An 18,428-nucleotide genomic window follows, 5' to 3' on the forward strand; every position below is an offset into this window, starting at 1 on the left:
AAAGATAACATTAAAGTTAAGGCTATAAACTTGATACACACAATTTATCAGGCTAATTCTCTATTTCTCACTACCATTTTATTAGAGAATGTTAATTGAACAAAAAATGCTTATTTTAATTTCTAAAGTAGAAGATTTTAGTTTTGTAAGTCTCAGTTCTTTACTATACAAGAAAATGCTTTTCTTCCTAGAATTTGAGTTTCTTAATCTTCCACATACACACAATCCATGGGAAAATGTTCCTAGTAAATTTCTGCAGCCTTCATCCCTTTTCAATAGGCAACAAACAGGACTATATTTTTTTTAAGATTTTATTTATTAGAGAGAGATCACAAGTGGGGAGGGACAGTAGGGAGAGGGAGAAGTAGACTCCCTGCTGAGCAGGGATCCTGATGTGGTGCTTGATCCCAAAACCCTGGGATCATGACATGAGCTAAAGGCAGATGCTTAACCAACTGAGCCACCCAGGTGCCCCTGTATTTCTATTAATTTCCAAAAAAAAGCAAGGAAAAGTTCATCATCATTGTCATTAGTAAGAAATATAATGAGAATTAGAAATCTTTGAATTAGGCTAACAACAGTGTGAATCACTAAGTGTAAAGTATAAATAAAAGAAGGTGAAGATGAATTTTGAAGGGCAGAATTTTGTTTGTGCATTTATTTTACTTCCAGTCCAGAATCACTTCTATGTATATGCTTTCTACAAAAGGAAACAGAAACTGCTTGTTTCTTGTCTTAGATGGGTTTTCTGAAGGAAGGGACAGAGTCCAAATAACAATACTGTTGATGCAGCCTGGGACCTTGGCCCCCAGAGAAATGGTAGATGGAAGGATGCAGAGCAGAGCCTGGCCACGAGGCCCTGTGCTGACCTGAAGCACCCATTCCTTGGGTGCTGCTGTAAACATTTGGAGACCAGAACAGGTGGAGGTTAGGTGAAGGAGAAAGGTGGAACCAGAGAGAGAAGCCTCACTCTAGTGAGGTAGGGTCAACTACATGTACCTTTGCATTTCCGTGGCCAAGGGAGAGTTCTAGTATAAATAAATAAGTTGATAAGTAAAGTAATTGTAACTCCCACCACCTGTTGATAAGTGCCTAAAACCTCAATATTCAAGAATGGGCCATTTAATTTAAAAAGTCTGATATCTTAAAATCCAGAGAATTGTGTGTATAAGTGGGAGGAGGTGAGAGAGCTTGAGTAGCTATAATATTTTAACCTGTTTTTAGCTACACATTGTTTAGGAAAATACATGATTATACAATTAATAAGAGGATTCAAGACTGAATGGTTCAGGGTAGCTAAGAAAAAATTTTAAACTTTAATTGAGACCAGTCCTCAACTGTCCACCACCAGAAGGAATTAATCATTCAAAGAGTTAAAACCAATATAAGGAAGATTATAAAAAGTGATAAGGATATAGACCTCCAGAGCTACACTTTTGGGTGGAGAGAATTTTGCGAACCTTATCTAACAGGGCTCAAACAGCAAGCATTTCTATGGTTTTTGAATTAACAAAGTTTTTTACAAATATATCCAGGGTTATATAAGACAATATATATAGGATCTGATGTATTGGGCACAAATTAGTCTTATTCTGCCATACTTGGGTTGTTTTTTTTTGTTTGTTTGTTTATAATTTTTTTATTTTTTTATAAACATATAATGTATTACTAGCCCCAGGGATACAGATCTGTGAATCGCCAGGTTTACAGACTTCACAGCATGCCATATTTGTTTTTAATTCATGATTTTTTAAATGGATTTACTGGTGCTATTTCTCAAATAGTGGCAAGAATTTTTAGCCTCAAGCAAATTTATTTGGTTTTATCTTTCTAGATTAGTAGTTATCTGCCAGGAACATATAGCAAAATCATTTGATAGATTTTGCAAAATGCACACACTCAGTACCCTCCCCTTCTGAATAAGAATTACAAAATGGATGGGGCAAGAGGCAACCTAAGTATGTGGGGTTAAAAGAAACTGTCTTGATAATTCCGTTACCACCTTCTCATTTTGAGAATTGCTGTTCTAAATGGAACCGATATTGCTCAATTACCAGGAAACAAGCAAATAGTTTCAATAATATTGAGTCCACTTAAACTGGCAAAATTGTTCAGCAACTTGTTGGGGTAAATCTGCTTCACCTTCCACACAGATTTCATCTAGCTTGGCTAAAAAGGAAGCCTGTATATACAGGCAGTGACGTGTACTATATTGATGCTTGTTAAATACCCTGACATTGATGCACCCTTGTAACTAAGATTTTACCATCGTCTGTGCTTTGCAGATTTTTTTATGTTTATTCATAGAACTCTGAGCAAAAGGCTGGATATTCAAAGCTGTGCTAAGGCTTAAGACTTCTTTCACATGTTCATTCAGTTGTTACTTGAGGTTGTTTGCCCAATTTGTACCAGTCACTTACTGTTTTTAATTTTAAGTGGTAAGATTCCAAGACAAGTAGGGGATCTGTCACTTTAAGAAAAATTTATGGAGGTAAAAATATTTTCTTTTGGTAAATAGTTACTGCTATATAATGTCTTCACGGGGTGTAAGACTTGGTATTTAAATGTTTTAATTACAGAGTACCGTGCCTATATGTGACTAACTTAAAAGAAGTGGGTGTCTTGGTGAGAAGTTCACAAGGTTTAGCTGTCGCTGAGTTTGGTGAACTGACTGGAGCTCTAGTCAGCAATGGTATATGAGAATGCTAAGTACTAAGAATGTCAGGAATGTAGAATTGCACAGCGCTGATAAAGTTTGCTTTGTTCCACTATGTGACTTGACCCATTGAGAAAACGTGGTTCCCTAGGAAGTTTTAATAGTTCTGAGTCCTTAGTTAATAAAGGAAAAGGCCTCAGCATAATTCAGCTTGTTTTCACCTGCTGCCTCAAAGATTAACGTTCTTAACCTTAATGGGATAGAGTTACCCTTTGCTTTGAAAAAGTAATTTAGGGAGCTCTTCACATTTGTTAGTTTCAGTAAACATGACACTGTTTGTGTGGATTTGGTTTTGGTTTTGGGTTTGGTGTCACAAACTGCTAAACTTGTGCAACCTGAGAACCTTATGGTTACTTCTTCTGAAAAGTCTTGGGGAAAGGCACACCCAGTGTTCTGTATCAACTTAATCTTTCCCTAGACTAGGAAGCATTCTAAATTCCTTCTGGAGAGTAGTGACTGATAGAGCTTAGCCTTCAGCTTTCCTCATTTATTTTCGTAAGAGAATGGGAGTGGAATTCAAAACATTCAAATTTGGAGTTAATGTGCGTCACTCTGTTACAAGTGATAGGTTCTGTGTTTTTCCAGTGGGGAACTTTGATCCACACACTGATGTATGCCTGTTATAGACCTCGTTATTTCTTTCTGTTTTTCCCCTGGTTGTTGAATATGCTTTCAAAAACCATCTGACGATACAAGTTGTCTCTGGGAGCAGATTTCAGAGCAAAAGTGGTATTATGAAAGCACGTAAGTCTTTTTTGTCAGAGTTTATAATGTTTGAAATAGACCTTTTATATTTTCATTGAGAGTCTAAGTTCACTTAAATTTAGTATTTAATGTTAATGTGCACTTTATGTTATTAACATTATTTAATTTCTGTGTTTGGTCCTTTTCACTCAAAGAATAATTTTAATTGCATAATACATATCGGAGCCCTATTAAGTAATCCTGCCTTGTTTGTTTCTTAGCTAACAATAATGGATGAAAGCAATTTGCATACATTGTCTTAGCCTATCACAAAATCCTACAGGAACTTAGTAAATGAATAACAGACATGAGCTTTTTGTTTTGATTTTTTGAGACATTTTTTAGAATATTTCTGTGTTAGAATGAGAATTTTGTAATGTACAAAATTTCTGCTTGTACATCTTAGAAACACCTTCTAGGGACCAGTCTTTAGGTGAACCAAGCAGAAAGAAGGTATATCCCTTCTGACAGTGAGCGACTGTAAACATCCTCGACTGGAAGCTGTGAAGCCACAGATGGGCTTTCAGTCGGATGTTTGCAGCTGCCTACTGCCTCAGACTTCAAGGAGCTACTTTAGGAGCAATTATCTTGTTAACTAAAACTGAATACCTCGCTTTTCCCTTTGACTCATTTTCACAAAGCTTGGGTTAAAATGATATAAGTTAAATGACTTTTAAACCCTCTCTTTGCATCTCTAGAGGACTACAGGAGGGCAGGAGGAGAGGTGCTCTGTGTGTGTGTAGAATTTGCTCTATCAAAAAAGAAAGAAAGAAGAGAAAAGAAAAGGAGGCAAAGTATCCCCTGAGAGAAGTGAGGAAACGTATTACAGTCTTTTTGTTCTAAAAAATAAAGTGTACTAGGGTAATATTTCACAAATCACTCTAAAATTGATTTGTCCTACTTTTATATTTATCTGTAATTTCAAAATATGTGCCTTTTAGATCGATTCACAACCATTTTATGGATGAAGTCTAAGTTACTTGAAAATGGAAAAAAAAAGTAAAGGCCAGAATGAAGAGTTAATTCACTTTCACATTATTAAATAAACTTTTTATTTCCTTATAGGTTCAGTATTTAAGTAATGAATTTGTTGTCAATTTATTAAAGTGCCTGAGAAAACCAATATTTGAAAAATCTACTTGTTCTTGTTTTAGCTGATGAAAATATTTTAGGCCATTATTGATACTGTCTCCATTCAGTTGAACTGTTAACTTTGCTCTGTGCACATATCTCTTTAAAATGATGCATGCATCAAATGCTACCCTAAGTATATGAAGGCAACCTAATACTTTTAAAAGAATTCTGTTGTGGACTTCTGTGAAGGATCTAATAACTTGTCTTTTTCATAAATATCTGTGTTTGTCTTATGGCAGATTTGTTTAACATGAGACACTTAAATAGTAGAAATGAGACATCAAAAGGAGAGGAAAATGGCATCCTTTGTCCTCTAAAACATGGTATTTTCTAAACATGCAGTATTGTCATTAACATAGAATTTATAGTTTCTGTTTCCTATTTAATACCCAGTGATAATGTCAGTAAGAGGTGATGCTGAAACGGTGTGACCACTATTTAAATTTTGACCACTATTTAAAATTTGACCAATTTACAGTTGAACATTCTAATTAGCTGGGATGGAAGGAGATGTGTATAGAACTGCCTTTAAACTTCTCTCCTGCTTAAAGCCATCAAGTGAAAAACCTCAATTAGTCATGCTGGGCCGTGAGAGGTTAGTACACTGCCCCTGAAACAGGGATGGGAGAGATGGAGGCTTTCCATCTGCCAGGCCCCGGGGTCTGGAATGGAGAATGCGTCTTGTTTTTTAATAGGTAAACTTAAAACACTTAGAGGAAATAACTCAGCTGTGTCCCACGGAACTTAACCACATTCCCTAGGTAAATATAGGTCTGGAGAAATGGCTAAACTTTTCCTGTTCTTTGACCTTCACTTTTTTTAGGTTCTCCTCCTATGTTATTTCATATCCCCTTCCTCGCCTCACTGCCCTCTAAGTGTTCCCTTTCCCACCAATTTAGTTATTTCCTTCATTTAAGTGATTACTTATTAGAATATTTTAATTTGCAAAAATTACAACTTTCTCAAATGTTCCTAAACAGAGAAATACAAACCTCCGGAAAACATGCTGGAATAGTTTTGAAAGTAATACTTGTAATTTATTATGCCTTGGGCCCCATATTTCACTAGAAAATCTAAAATGCTGCTCTAAGATAACATCAAAAATATGCTGTTTATATTTGGGATAAGCTCTAGATGCAATTTTTTTTACTTCACAAAAATATCCAACTTTTAAAATTTACAGTTTTACATATCTACAACTACATAGACAAAATTATTGTTCATTTAAGTAGGATAAGTTAATATTTAGCATAAATTAGAAACTCTTGCTAATTGCTTTCATGTGGTTTTTCCCTCTTTACAAATATTTTTCTCTTTACAAAATTTTTTTGAAATGTTCATTTCGGCATAATAAAATATCATATATGATTAGAACATAAAATTCTTGAAATGGGCCACAGTAGATCAGTTACTGAAACTAAAACTTTGTTAAATGTGTGCTAGATAAATGTTACATGACTCTTGCTATAATCATCATAACTGTTGTATGTTTAGTTTTTATTTGTGATTTGCAAAAATAAAAATGGGTACATCCCTAAAAAGCATAATTCTTTAGGAAGTTTAAGAGGTCTAAAAGTGGCAGTGGTAACTCATTTAAAGGATATAAATTTTCCTGACTATAAAACTCTAATTTGAACCTGAACTCCATTTTGTAGTGATGCTATCCATAATATTATACCTGTGTGAAATCTTTCCTCCAGGAAAGAATAAAACCAGAGGACAATGAGAGCAAAGGAACCTGAGTAAGAATATGCTTCTGCATGGAATTAGTTGCTATACCTGTGAAACACATCCTCACCCAAACAGATGTTATTAGAATTGCCTTGTGTTCCTTAGCTAAAATTGTAGCTATTACAGTTGGGAGGAGGGGATCTTTCTTTAATGGTGTCATTTCATGGTGGCTTAAAAATAATAATGTAAAGATGCCAGTTTTTCTGTTTCAGAAGTGGAACTGGAAGTTATTTCTCTTAATTTTTTAAATGACTTACTGAATTCTTTTTTTTTTTTTTTAAATATTTTATTTATTTATTTGACAGAGAGAAATCACAAGTAGATGGAGAGGCAGGCAGAGAGAGAGAGAGAGGGAAGCGGGCTCTCTGCTCAGCAGGGAGCCCGATGCAGGACTCGATCCCAGGACCCTGAGATCATGACCTGAGCCGAAGGCAGCGGCTTAACCCACTGAGCCACCCAGGCGCCCAACTTACTGAATTCTTAAAGGTGGTTCTTAGTGAACTGTCTCAGCAGTATCATTACAAGAATGAACAAGACTTTCTTTGTATGGTATTATATCAGAATAACTATTTTAAATAGATACAGAAGATATGGTTGATAGTATGTACTATAGTTGTTTGTGTGTGCTAAGCTATTAAATCATTTAAGAGATTGGGGCCTTTATGATTATTGTTTTTCCCCTTCATTTTTTCTCTTAATGGCAAAAAGCCAGTAAATAAAATTTTTTAAAAAGTCTCATCCTCTGAATGTGCTTATTATTAGAAATAATAGTCGGTGATTTAAGTATTTTTAATAGGCTTCTTCAGTTGTGCACAGATAAGTATCTCTCACTAGTATACACTCTTCAACTCTTCAGTGTGAAGGTGGTGGGCAAGTTAATGTTGCCAAGTGATACTTAATCTGCCTTTCCTAATTTGTATATCTAATTATTATATAAACTTAATGATGCAGTACTTTGAGAGTAGAGGCTTTTTAATGCAAATTAAAACAAAGTAGATTGGGAATTCATTCAGCATAACCACTAAATGTGAACTTACTGTCCCCAAAGGCTCCAGTGCCCTGCATGGTTAGAGAAATTAATGAATGAACTCCTTCAGGCACCTTAACAACTGAGTAAAATCAGAATCTCTCCGCAGCTCTCATTTCAAAAATGACACCAAGGAGATCTCACATGTGAGATACCTTACTAGAAAGAGTGTTAGAAAATATAAAATGTTATACAGTGGGATAATACAAGCTCGTTATTCTCAATGTCCTTCCTTGCAGAGACTGAACTACCATTTCCGAATTTTGGATTTTGGTGTTTTTCAGTTAAAGAGTTAAACTCTTGAAGAGAATAAATGTTTATTATACCAATGATGAAAAATTTACTTAAAAAATGCCTTATGCCATAAAAGAGTAGCGCTTGCAGTGAAGATTTCCACAGTAGAAATACATTTGCGAGATGTATGATGTTAATGAATAGAAATGGTTGTCCTGTTTAAATGATTTATTTGCACTGAGTGTTAAGTATGTTGTAATGAGTGAGAGAATTGGTAAAATTTGCAAATCCAGATATTCAGCCTTGAGTATTGATGTTTTACACGTAATAGATCTCTTAAGTGCATATTAAGGAAATTATTTTGCTCCAGCCTTACTCCTTAATTATTGTGTTAGATTAAAATTATCTTTGGAATTATAATCTTTCAACTATGGAATGCGCATCTGGAGAATTTGATTTTGAAACATTTATTCTTTTTCATATACTTTCAGTAGCTTTCTTGGCCATATCAGATATATAGTTTTCTTTTTCTAATTTTCATTCAACTCTCTTACCACAGTAAATCTGTATTTTGCTTAAAATAAGTTCTGACAGTCAGACATTGAATAAGAAATTAGGAAATTTGCACATTGTTTGTTCATAGGAAGAATAATGTTCAGTTGTATCATGAACCAATCATCTAACCTTTTCTACACTTTAGCTTCAGTGTTCGGGCTGATTGTCTCCACTTCTTGTAACTTATTCCTAAATCTCTTGAGTAGTTGATATAAATTATCATGAATTATTAGAAATTCCAAAAATGGAAGGCTAACTTAATAGCATAAATTCAACTTGTCAAAATTCAGTTTACTGAAATATAATTTTTTGTGTTTAGAAAAGAATCTATTCAGATTGTTGGTACAAATTCAATGTGTGTGATATGCTAATAGCTAATTAAAACCAGCTTTAAAAATGGTTTCAGTTTCCCACCTGAGATAACCCCAGAACTAGAACTAGGAGAAGTTATGGTTATGCTTAGGGTTAGAAAACAAGCTCCCGAAGGGCTGATGAGATATCCCATCCACTGAATCTTGGTTGTGGTAGCTCATTTTTCCTAAAGGAAATGTAAAAATCCTAGGGGTGACTGATACCTAGTATTACTAATTATTTTTAAGTTAGGAAAGAATAGGGGAATACCTATAAAGGTTTTTTTCTTATGAAGATTTTTTTAGAAAGATTTTTTTTTCTTACAAAGAATAGTTAGTCTGTATCTTAAATTAAGAGAGTACATGAGGGCCATGTGCATAAATGCCCTACTACGTCTCTTTTGCATCCTCCTCTGAAAGAGCCCTTTGTGATTCGGCTTATGGCCCATCTTCTGCTATCTTGAGCTTTTTTTTTTTTAAGATTTTATTTATTTTTTTAACAGCCAGAGATCACAAGGAAGTGAGGAGGTAGCAGGCTCCCTGCTGAGCAGAGAGCCTGATGCGGGGCTTGATCCCAGCCCTTGAGATCATGACCTGAGCCAAAGGCAGAGGCTTAACCCACTGAGCCACCCAGGCGCCCCTGTCTTGGGCTTTTTGACCTGAAGCCACATTGACTTTCAGTTCTGCAAATAACCTTGCTCTATTGTTCTGCATTCCAGGCCTTTGCCTTACTTACTTCTTCCCTCTGCATAGATGGAATACTCTTATTATCTTACCCACCTCTATCCCGAAACACATACAGCCATGCACACATATACGCATGTACACTCAGACTTCAGGTATCATCCTTCATGTCATTTCTTCAGGGGAAGTGTTACTCCCTTTTCTTCAGGCTATGGGATCCTTCTTTGTCCTGAGATAGGAATCAAAAGAAGCAGTTCATCGTGTGAAACTCTGGGGGAAAAGTATTTCAAGCAGAAGGAACAGCAAGTGCAGAGGAGCAAAAGTTGGATCAGGCAAAAATTATAAAGTATTCTGGTTCAGAGTGAGCACAAGATAGGATCAGAGAAGTAAACAAGGGATGGGCATTATAGTGCCTTATAGGTCACAGTGACGAATCTGAATTTACACCAAATTTTAGTACTTGTTATTGTGAAAAGTTCTTTAATTTTGAATTCAGTTTAATTAAATGATAGGACCTCAGTCATAGTGACTGACCCTACCAGAATGTGGCTAATATTGTTTTAAAGATGAGTTCAATAAATATTGAACTTGCTTCAATAAATATTGAAGGCCCACTTGTATAAACAATAGTGAATGGTAGGGGCTAAAGGATACAAAGTTGAAAAAGACTTGGTCCCTGTAATTGCTAATAAGGGTGGAGTGAGATAATGTCATGTGGACCAGAAACCCAGGATTACCAAAATTCTACCTGAGATTAGCCACCCCTTCCTGAAGAGGTCTCACAGGAAATACATGCTAAGGAAAGAAAAAGGAAACAGTAATAGCACTAAGTAGAGCATCCTCTTCAGCCCCAGTAGGGAATACTAGTGAAGCAGGCTGCACTAGGGAATTGTTTATTTCACACTCTTTTAGTCTAGAGCCCCCATACTGGGCAGTTCTCTTTACAAGTGATCTTGAAGAAGAGTGAGAAGGTGAAAGAGAAAAACAAGGACCTATCCCAGAACATACCTCAACACTTATTCTTGGAAGAACAGCCACGAGAAAGTTTGTCCAAATGGGATAAAGACTATGCCCATGCCTTCATGAACCTTCAACTGATCACCCCCCCCACCCCGATGTCAGCAACATTCCCTATCATAGCAATAGTCCTCCTCTTTGTGTTATGTATCTGAGGCGGGAGCAGGGGAGGAAGAGGGAAGCGGGCATGAAAGGGTGCTAATATGTACCCATATTTTCCCTAGATGCCAATAGTTGCCATCAAACAATTTTTGTTTAGGTGGAGTTGGCAAAATACATGTGGAATAAGTAATAGTGGTGTATCATGTCCTAAGTAGTGTAATAATAGTGAAGTACAGGCTGATGTTTATTGAAGGGGTGCTATTACCAGGCATTGTTCTAGATGCTTCGTTTTAACTCACAGTTTAATCTGTACAATAGCCCTGTGAAGCGGGTGCTGTCATAATTTTACAGATAAAAAACCTGAAGCACAGAAAGGCTAAGTGACTGGCTCAAGGTCACTCTGTAAGTGCAGAGAACCTAAAATAAAAAATAAGAGATGCTGAAGGATTGTGGCAAGTATTTGAGCTATACTGTGCTCAAGTTGAGGACATGAAGTATGGGGTGTGTTCAGAGAGAGAAATGTTTGAGTGCAGGGAGTGTGCATGCTGGAGAGGTGCCTGGACTGGCCAGATTGTTGTTCATTTGGCCCCTTAGCAGGTCATAGGGAACCCAGAAGCCACAAAGGCAGAAATTGTGCTGGGATATTATCGAGGTTTAGAATATGTGACACAAAAAAAATATCTCTTTAAGCTTACAGCAAGCTACACTTTTAAATAGTGTTGAATTATAGGATAAAGTTATTATGCAGAAATGTTTTGTTTCCCTTGAAAGCTAGAAAACAAGGAATGGCTCTCCCTGCATCTGTAAATAGGCTGCTGTTTTTCTTTCTTTTTGTAGTTGTAAAGAATCATTCATGCCAGCGCAGTTAATGAGCTTCTGCAGCTGTTAAATGAAATTATATATTCTGTTCAACTAGGGCCTTCTAATGCTGCCATTGTCTCCTGGCCGTCTTGGTATCTTCTCTAGCACCAGGATACTTCTAAATCACAATGGCGTGAGTTGTTCTTAGTCCAGGAGATTCTGAGGTCTGGGTCAGATAAGCCTGCAGAAAGAGGCTATTTTAGCAAAGGTAGCCATAATAGAATGTTATTTTTCTATATCACAGCTGCCCTCTTCAGCAAGCACTGTGACGACTGCTAGAGAGGAACTATTCACAATTGTCTAAAGAGATTTTTTAAAGCAAAATTGTTATCCATCAAATTATACACAGACACTAACTTTCAATCTTCCAAGTAGGGCACTTAACCAACTACATAGACAGCTGTGGCTGAGGGACTCGACTCCAACTTGCTTCTCTTCCTTCATGATGGTTCTTTGTTCCACATAGGTCAGAATTGGAGCTTCCAGGTCAGGTCTTTTAGTATATGTTTGAAGATTTTCCAATCTCCCAGTCTATTATTGTTCTAAATTCAGACTTTCACTTCTAGTCTTCCTCAACTGTTTCTCCGAAATGCTCACTTTCCTCTTGTGCACTCAAAAAAAAGAAAAGAAAAGAAAAAAATGTCATCTCCCCACAAGCTACCAGGAAGTCATTTCTCATTGTGGTGCCACCAGGCTCCAATCTGGGTCTCTGATATGCAGTCTGCTGACTTCTTCTGCACTGTACTGTCTCTGGGGATCTGCCCTCTGCTGTGGTAGTGGGACTGGTTACACCAGACACATTTTGGGGAAAGGAAGGAACTCCAGATTGGGACTAACTCTGTAAATCTCTGTCATTGCACAGGAGTTACAAAACTCTCTTGCTATTTCACATATGCCCCCTTTTTACAAACACCTAATTCTCTCTCCTCCTCCATTGAAAGAATATTTAAATTCTTTCCACAAACATTTCTGCCAAATATTTACCGTAGGAAAAAAATATTTGCTAGACAGTATTTGATAATCTGCTACTTGAAAAATCAAGTCTATGGCTACCAGGTACCAAGAGTTAATCTTGGTGAAGTATTAATTTAGCCAATTAAATGATATTTAAGAACAAAAGAGAACCAGTGAGTAAGCATAAGAAACAAAGATACTTATATGAGTAGATACTTATATGAGCAGACATATGGTAGCTCTGTGTACTTTCCATTTCTTTGCATTCCTGGCTCCCATATGTCCCTTCCATAGGTGGCCAGTTGTTTGTTCTTTACAAACATTTGGGCCATTTGCATAATGAATGTTATTGATCTAATTGTGTTAGTATGATCATCAATTACATCTTCCTGTTCTTAATACTATAGCAATATATACATTCTCTTAAAAGCTCTTCACTTCTGCATCTCTTCACCTTTGAAGAGGAAATTAATTTCAATTAAAAGTGATGAGGAAGATATTTTTGAAGAGGAAAACCATTGCTAAATAAAGAAGAGAAAGCCACAAGAGCTTTTCATGTCTTGGCCTCTGTTTATATTACTAAGGAGATGTTAAAAATGTAATCTGGAACCTAGCATATATTCTGTTACTAGAGCATGGCTATTTGCTGCCACGTAGGCCACTTCTGAAATATTGCTTAATAACACACTTTCAAATAATCTGATGGCATCTCTGCCAAATTAATCCCTGAACTAATGAGAGTCCTTTCTGGGCTTTGCAGATCTGCTCAGAGATATGTAATAAAAGTTTTATATTCAAGGACTGCTGCAGTGATGGTGTTTACGCAGCTTGGCTAGTAACATTCGCCCTCTCAACATGGTGGGTGTTTAAGATGAAGACTGTCCCTGGCATTGTGCAGCACAGTAGGAACGTTGGCCTGCTGACTAAACAAATATGATTGCCAAAGTGAATTATTAAATTCCAACTGTCCTCACTTGGTAGAGAATTTCACTCCTTTCTCTCCCACACAGCTTCCTACTTTTTATTAGATGAATAGTTTTGAGCCCTTGCAAATAATTGCTGTATTTTGCTAGTCATTACTACAGCAGTTTCCCACTGTTTATATTTTGAAACTAGCACTTGGAAGAGTCCCGTTGAAGCAGAACAAATAAATATGTGTGTGCATCTGTGCAAATATTTATCTTAAATTTCATTATTAAAAGTCCCAGTGAACTTTCAGTCTAACGGCTGTGCCTTGTATCACTTCTGAAACAATCACATCATCAGGCTACTGTTACTTTACTAAACATGGGTGACTTCATTCCAGTGTTTCCTTTAGAGGACTATTTGGGAGACTCCCTTCCAATAGAGGAAGTGGGTTGATGAGGGCCAGTGTTCTCATTCCAGATCCTTCACATCTCTGAAAAGCTGCATCCTTTGTAGAAAATAGATCTGTATGTGTGCCAAAGTGTAACCCTGATGTTCATCAGGGGAGGGAGAGGAGGTCACATTTTCCTTGTCTGTTTCAGCAGTAATCCTCCCATTTGGCAGGAGTTTGAGAGGAAGTATTTAACAATGGGATTTTATAAAATTCAATGTAGTAAAGAATGTTTTTATATTTGAATGGATCTAAGGAAGTTTTCTTTTTCTCCCCCTGATAAGCGGATGGTATTTAAGGGTAATGGTATCTGTGGATTTGTTGGGAGGATTTGGCTCTTTTATTGAACTTTGTGGAATAATTATCTTTCCATTTTATCATTTCCATGAAAGGTAATCCTCAGAATAAAAAGCTGTAGCCTCTTCATACTGATCTTAAATATTTTGCTTAGGGGGAATTAGTGAGGAAATAACAGTCTCTCAGGAAGGTTTAAAAATGTGATTTTATTCAACAACCAGAGCTCTTGTAATGTCTCTGACCATGCCAGAAACTATGAAGTTTTTTTCTTTTGCATACTCACCATAAGACTGGGTATTTTAAAAAGCCTTAAACATAAAGAAGCTTTATGTTAAAAATTTAAACACACATGGGCTCACACACACACACACACACACAGCAGAGGAAGTGATGTTCTTGTTATGATCTCCTGTTTGCTTCCAACCATGTGAGGTCTCCAGGGGCTAACCACAAGTTTCCTAGGTCTGGAGTACCTATCGGATAGGGTCAAGTGGCTAGTTAGTAGTTATAGTAGAAAGAGGTCTTCTGCTGAGGAACAAAGATAGACCTCTTTCCTCTAGGACCTACTAGGTTTATAAGTCTAGGATACAAAAATGGTTTAGGTCTTCATTAGCCAGTAACCCATGCCACCATAACCCCGAACAAAAGTTACCCAAAAGTGTTTCAGTTAGTGTCTGCTACGAGGAGGGGGGGGGGGCAAAATAATCACTGATGTACCTTTCAATTTACTGTACAGTCTATTTAGACTGTTAATATCTAGTCTTTTTTTTTTTAAAGTAACTTTAAGTAGATTTACTTGGTACAGGATCATCAGAATGTCGTAAACTCTTCTCACTTGGGCCACATCCCTGTCAAATGGCAGCTCCCCAGTGGGTCATCCAGACTATATTTCATTGTCTCCTGATCTCCAGCATCCCATTTCACGCATACAGAATTCATCCATTCATGTGATAGGTGTTTATTGAGCCCTTCACACAGAGATACAGCAGAGAACACTGCAGCCTCATTTCAAGGAGTTGGCAACTTAAAAGTTGATAAGAACATGAGAATCATTGATGGAATGAAAGAACCTATGGTAGAAGTCCTGTTGAGAGTTTTAGGGGGAAGGAGTGTACAGAGAAGAATCAGGAAACAGTAAAAAAAACTTTTTGAACATCTTGAGGGACAAGCAGACCCTGGGCAAGTGGATGATTTGAGCAGATACACTGGAAAGATAAAGAGCCTTACAGAGGATGGAAGTGTAGAGAGCAGAGCCTACTCAGGAAGAGCAACTGGTGGGTCATGCTGCCCAAGTAAATGAGAGGAGGACCATGAACATAATTAAGGAACTGAGAGGAGGAAGATGCCAGAAAAGGAGCGGGGAGAGGAGAAGGGATATGGAACTACAGGGGTAACGGGAGTAAATAATTCAAGGAAGGAGAAGTCAGCGGTATCAATAGCTTCACAGAGATGAAGGAATTTTAGTCTTGAACGGGAGAGGTATATCTTCCTGTGAAAAAGAAATGATAGATGGACACAGAACAGATTTGAGCTGGGACACAGTAATGTACTTTATGACAGAATGTACCATATGAAAGAGGGAGTGAGGGAGGTCACACCTGAGAGGGATGAAGAGGGTAGAGGAGGAGGTTGGAGAAGCTGCTGTGAGCATAGAAAAGAAAATTGTGTGTGGAAGCTATACTGTGCTTCGCTGAGAGTCAGCTGAGATTAGAGGCCATACATGTGGAGAGGCATGTATCTACTTGTTGGTGTCACTTTTTACCAGCCTTAAATTCAGTGTCCAGGGGTACCTGGGTGTCTCAGATGACTAAGCATCTGCCTTCTGCTCATGCCATGATCTCAGGGTCCCGGGATCAAGCCCGGAACCAGGCTCCCTGCTCAGCGTATTTCTCCCTACCCCACTGCCTCTCCCCCTGCATGTGCTCTCACTCTCTGTCAAATAAATAAAATCTTAAAAAAAGAAAATTCAAAGTCCAAATATAGGCACAAAGGATGGAGGGTCTCATGTACTGGAAGTCCATCTAAGAAGAAAATGTGCCATGGGTTTGGTGTGGAGTGCACTATCGCTGTAAAGGGAGCATGATGTGTGCAACTTTTGGCTATTTTGGTAAATTATATGTTGGACCTACGTGGAAGCAGCTATTTTTCCCCTGTCCTCCTGTTAGCACCCCAAGTCGCTGGTTGTGCCATGACCTCCAAGTGCTGAAAGCCCACAGATCTGGCTTGGCTCGATAGAGTTTGGAGTGGAATGCTTCATTTCTATAACTTCTCATGCTTATTTCCCTCCTTTCTTAAGCATTACAAATTGGCCTGTATATTCAGTGCTTCACTGTGTGCAGTAGTACCTGATTTATTGACCCCATTCAGGGATGAGCTGATCCTCATAATTGAATTTTCTAGATAAGTGAATTATATCCCATTTAAAATTAAAACAACTAAACAAACAAAAAAAAGACACTTCTGAGATGTATTTCTATCGGCCTATACACAGATTTTAGCCCATGGTTATAAATATCAATTAATGGACCTATGTGTGCCTGTGAAGTGTATTCAGGCCTCTGGGCTTTTTTGTTGTTGTTTTCAGTTTTGGTTTTGTGTGTTTAGGAGTTTTGAGGGGCCATTTCCTTGATACTGAGTCTGTCAAATCACATATCTTACATTGTTTTCTGACTGCTAATCTTCTGACTAGAATGTCAGAAGCAAGGATTTCGTGCCTGATATGTCTCTATCCCACATAGCACCTAGAACAATGCAAGTAGAAGCTCCATAAATACTTGGTTGATTTCTAAAGAAAGCACAGTTCTCTTAATGTTGGCTAAAATCACATTAGCTTTTTAGGGGCAGTCATCAGTATTACTCAAGTTGGGCTTAATGTCATTTAACTCATTCCTTTTTCACATGAATTGCTCTTTTGCCCCAGTTGGTAATTGTTTGGCTCATTACCTGAATTTAAAGTAGGTATTTACATTAATCCATAAGACATCCCATGAGCTGCAGTTACATCACCTTCATTCTGTAAGAAATTTCTTAGAAATGCTCCTAATTGTTAGAATCAGTCCATTGCACTTATCTGTCAAAGGCCTTTTGGATCCTGACTTAGTTACCCAACAGAATTTTATGTAGAAAGCCAGTTAAGCTAGAGAAGCTTAACTGAAGATAGTTGATAAAGATTTAAATCATTGCACAGGAAACGTACATGCAAGGACAGCACCATAACCCTGGCTCTCAGTGCTCTCCTCCAGGTTGATCTCTAGCCCATCCTCAGTTCCTCTGGGCACAGTTGTTCAGCAGTTGTGAACCTTCCTGGTTATATTAGGATCCAGACTACATTTCTCCACAAGGACATGAGAGACTTGGTCAAATACAGTTTGCCCGACATATTTTCTCTGTATGCCTGTTCAGTAAGGCTGTCGAAAGGGGAGGAAATAAAAATCAACAGTCACATTGTACTAATAACATATGCCCACCTTCTCTCCCAGGTCCTTCTCAGAAAAGGTAAAAGATCATCGTTGATCTCAGACAGAAGACTTCAGACATTGGTTCATTCATTTAGCAATTATTTATTAAGGAGCTATTCTAAATTGAACCATGTGCTAAGAGTTTAGGAGACAGCTGTAAACAAGTCAGACATGGTCCCTGCCCTCCCCAGAAATGTCCATTATTGCCTGGCTGCTCTCAGAGAGGCTGAGGGTAGGGCTGGAGTGTAAAGCAGCTGTTCTAAATAGGAGACGGACCAAAGCTGGGACATAGCATGTGCAGAAGCAGAAGCATTTCAAGTTACTGAAATTATAACAAAATATGGTGTCAAGGTCTAGAGATATTGGGAAACTGGCTGAACTATGTAACAAATAAACCCTAAAAAGCTGACATTTGGAGCAGCTTATTTTCTAAAACATTTGGTGTTAATGGACTTCACTCCAGTAATTCAAGTGCATACTAGTGATAACTTGCACACACACTGGTTAGCATGCTATTAAAATAGCACTGTCATTGAAGACAGTGTCTTTGAACTTAGAACTGCCATGTGAGAATTTCAGTTCTTTTGCCACAGGGGGAAAAAAGACCTAGCAGAACAATGAATCAATTTTTTAACTATATTGCCTAAGTCTAGTATTCTTCGGAGAGTTTTCAGAGAATTGCTTACACAACATCCATCTCTCCCACTGTTTCTCCAAAGGGCTGTATTAACCATTTTCTGAAAGTCCTTCTTTGTTTAGGTGTGGGTTACACCTGAACTGACTGTTATACAGAGTTCAAAGTTAATCATACCCCTTGCACAGATCTTAAAAGGACCATAGGTGTAGATGGAGAAGTATAAGACAATCAGCCTAAGACCCCTTGGTTTACCCTAGCTTGGTTCCTTTTCCCACATGCCAGTGCAGCGTATTTCTGAGTCTAAATTTTAGTAGCCCCACTAGGAAAAAACTGCATAAAAGTAATATTCATTCTTCTTTTGGTGCCTTTCAAGAACCTACTTGTCCAGCTTTCTCACCACTTTAGAGATCCTGTAGGCCAGTGTGTTTATGCTCAAACCAAGAAGCTGCAAATGAGACAGAGGGGAAAGCAATGTTTTCTTTTCTCTCTATTGCTGTTTTCTTCCCCTCTTCTTTTATACATGTTTCTGCCATTCTATACTTCCCAGGCCTTTCACAGCCCTATTTCTCT

The sequence above is a fragment of the Mustela putorius genome, unplaced genomic scaffold (assembly GCF_011764305.1).
Source record: "Mustela putorius furo isolate JIRA1106 unplaced genomic scaffold, ASM1176430v1.1 tig00003927_pilon_pilon_pilon, whole genome shotgun sequence".
Taxonomy (NCBI): Eukaryota; Metazoa; Chordata; class Mammalia; order Carnivora; family Mustelidae; genus Mustela; species Mustela putorius.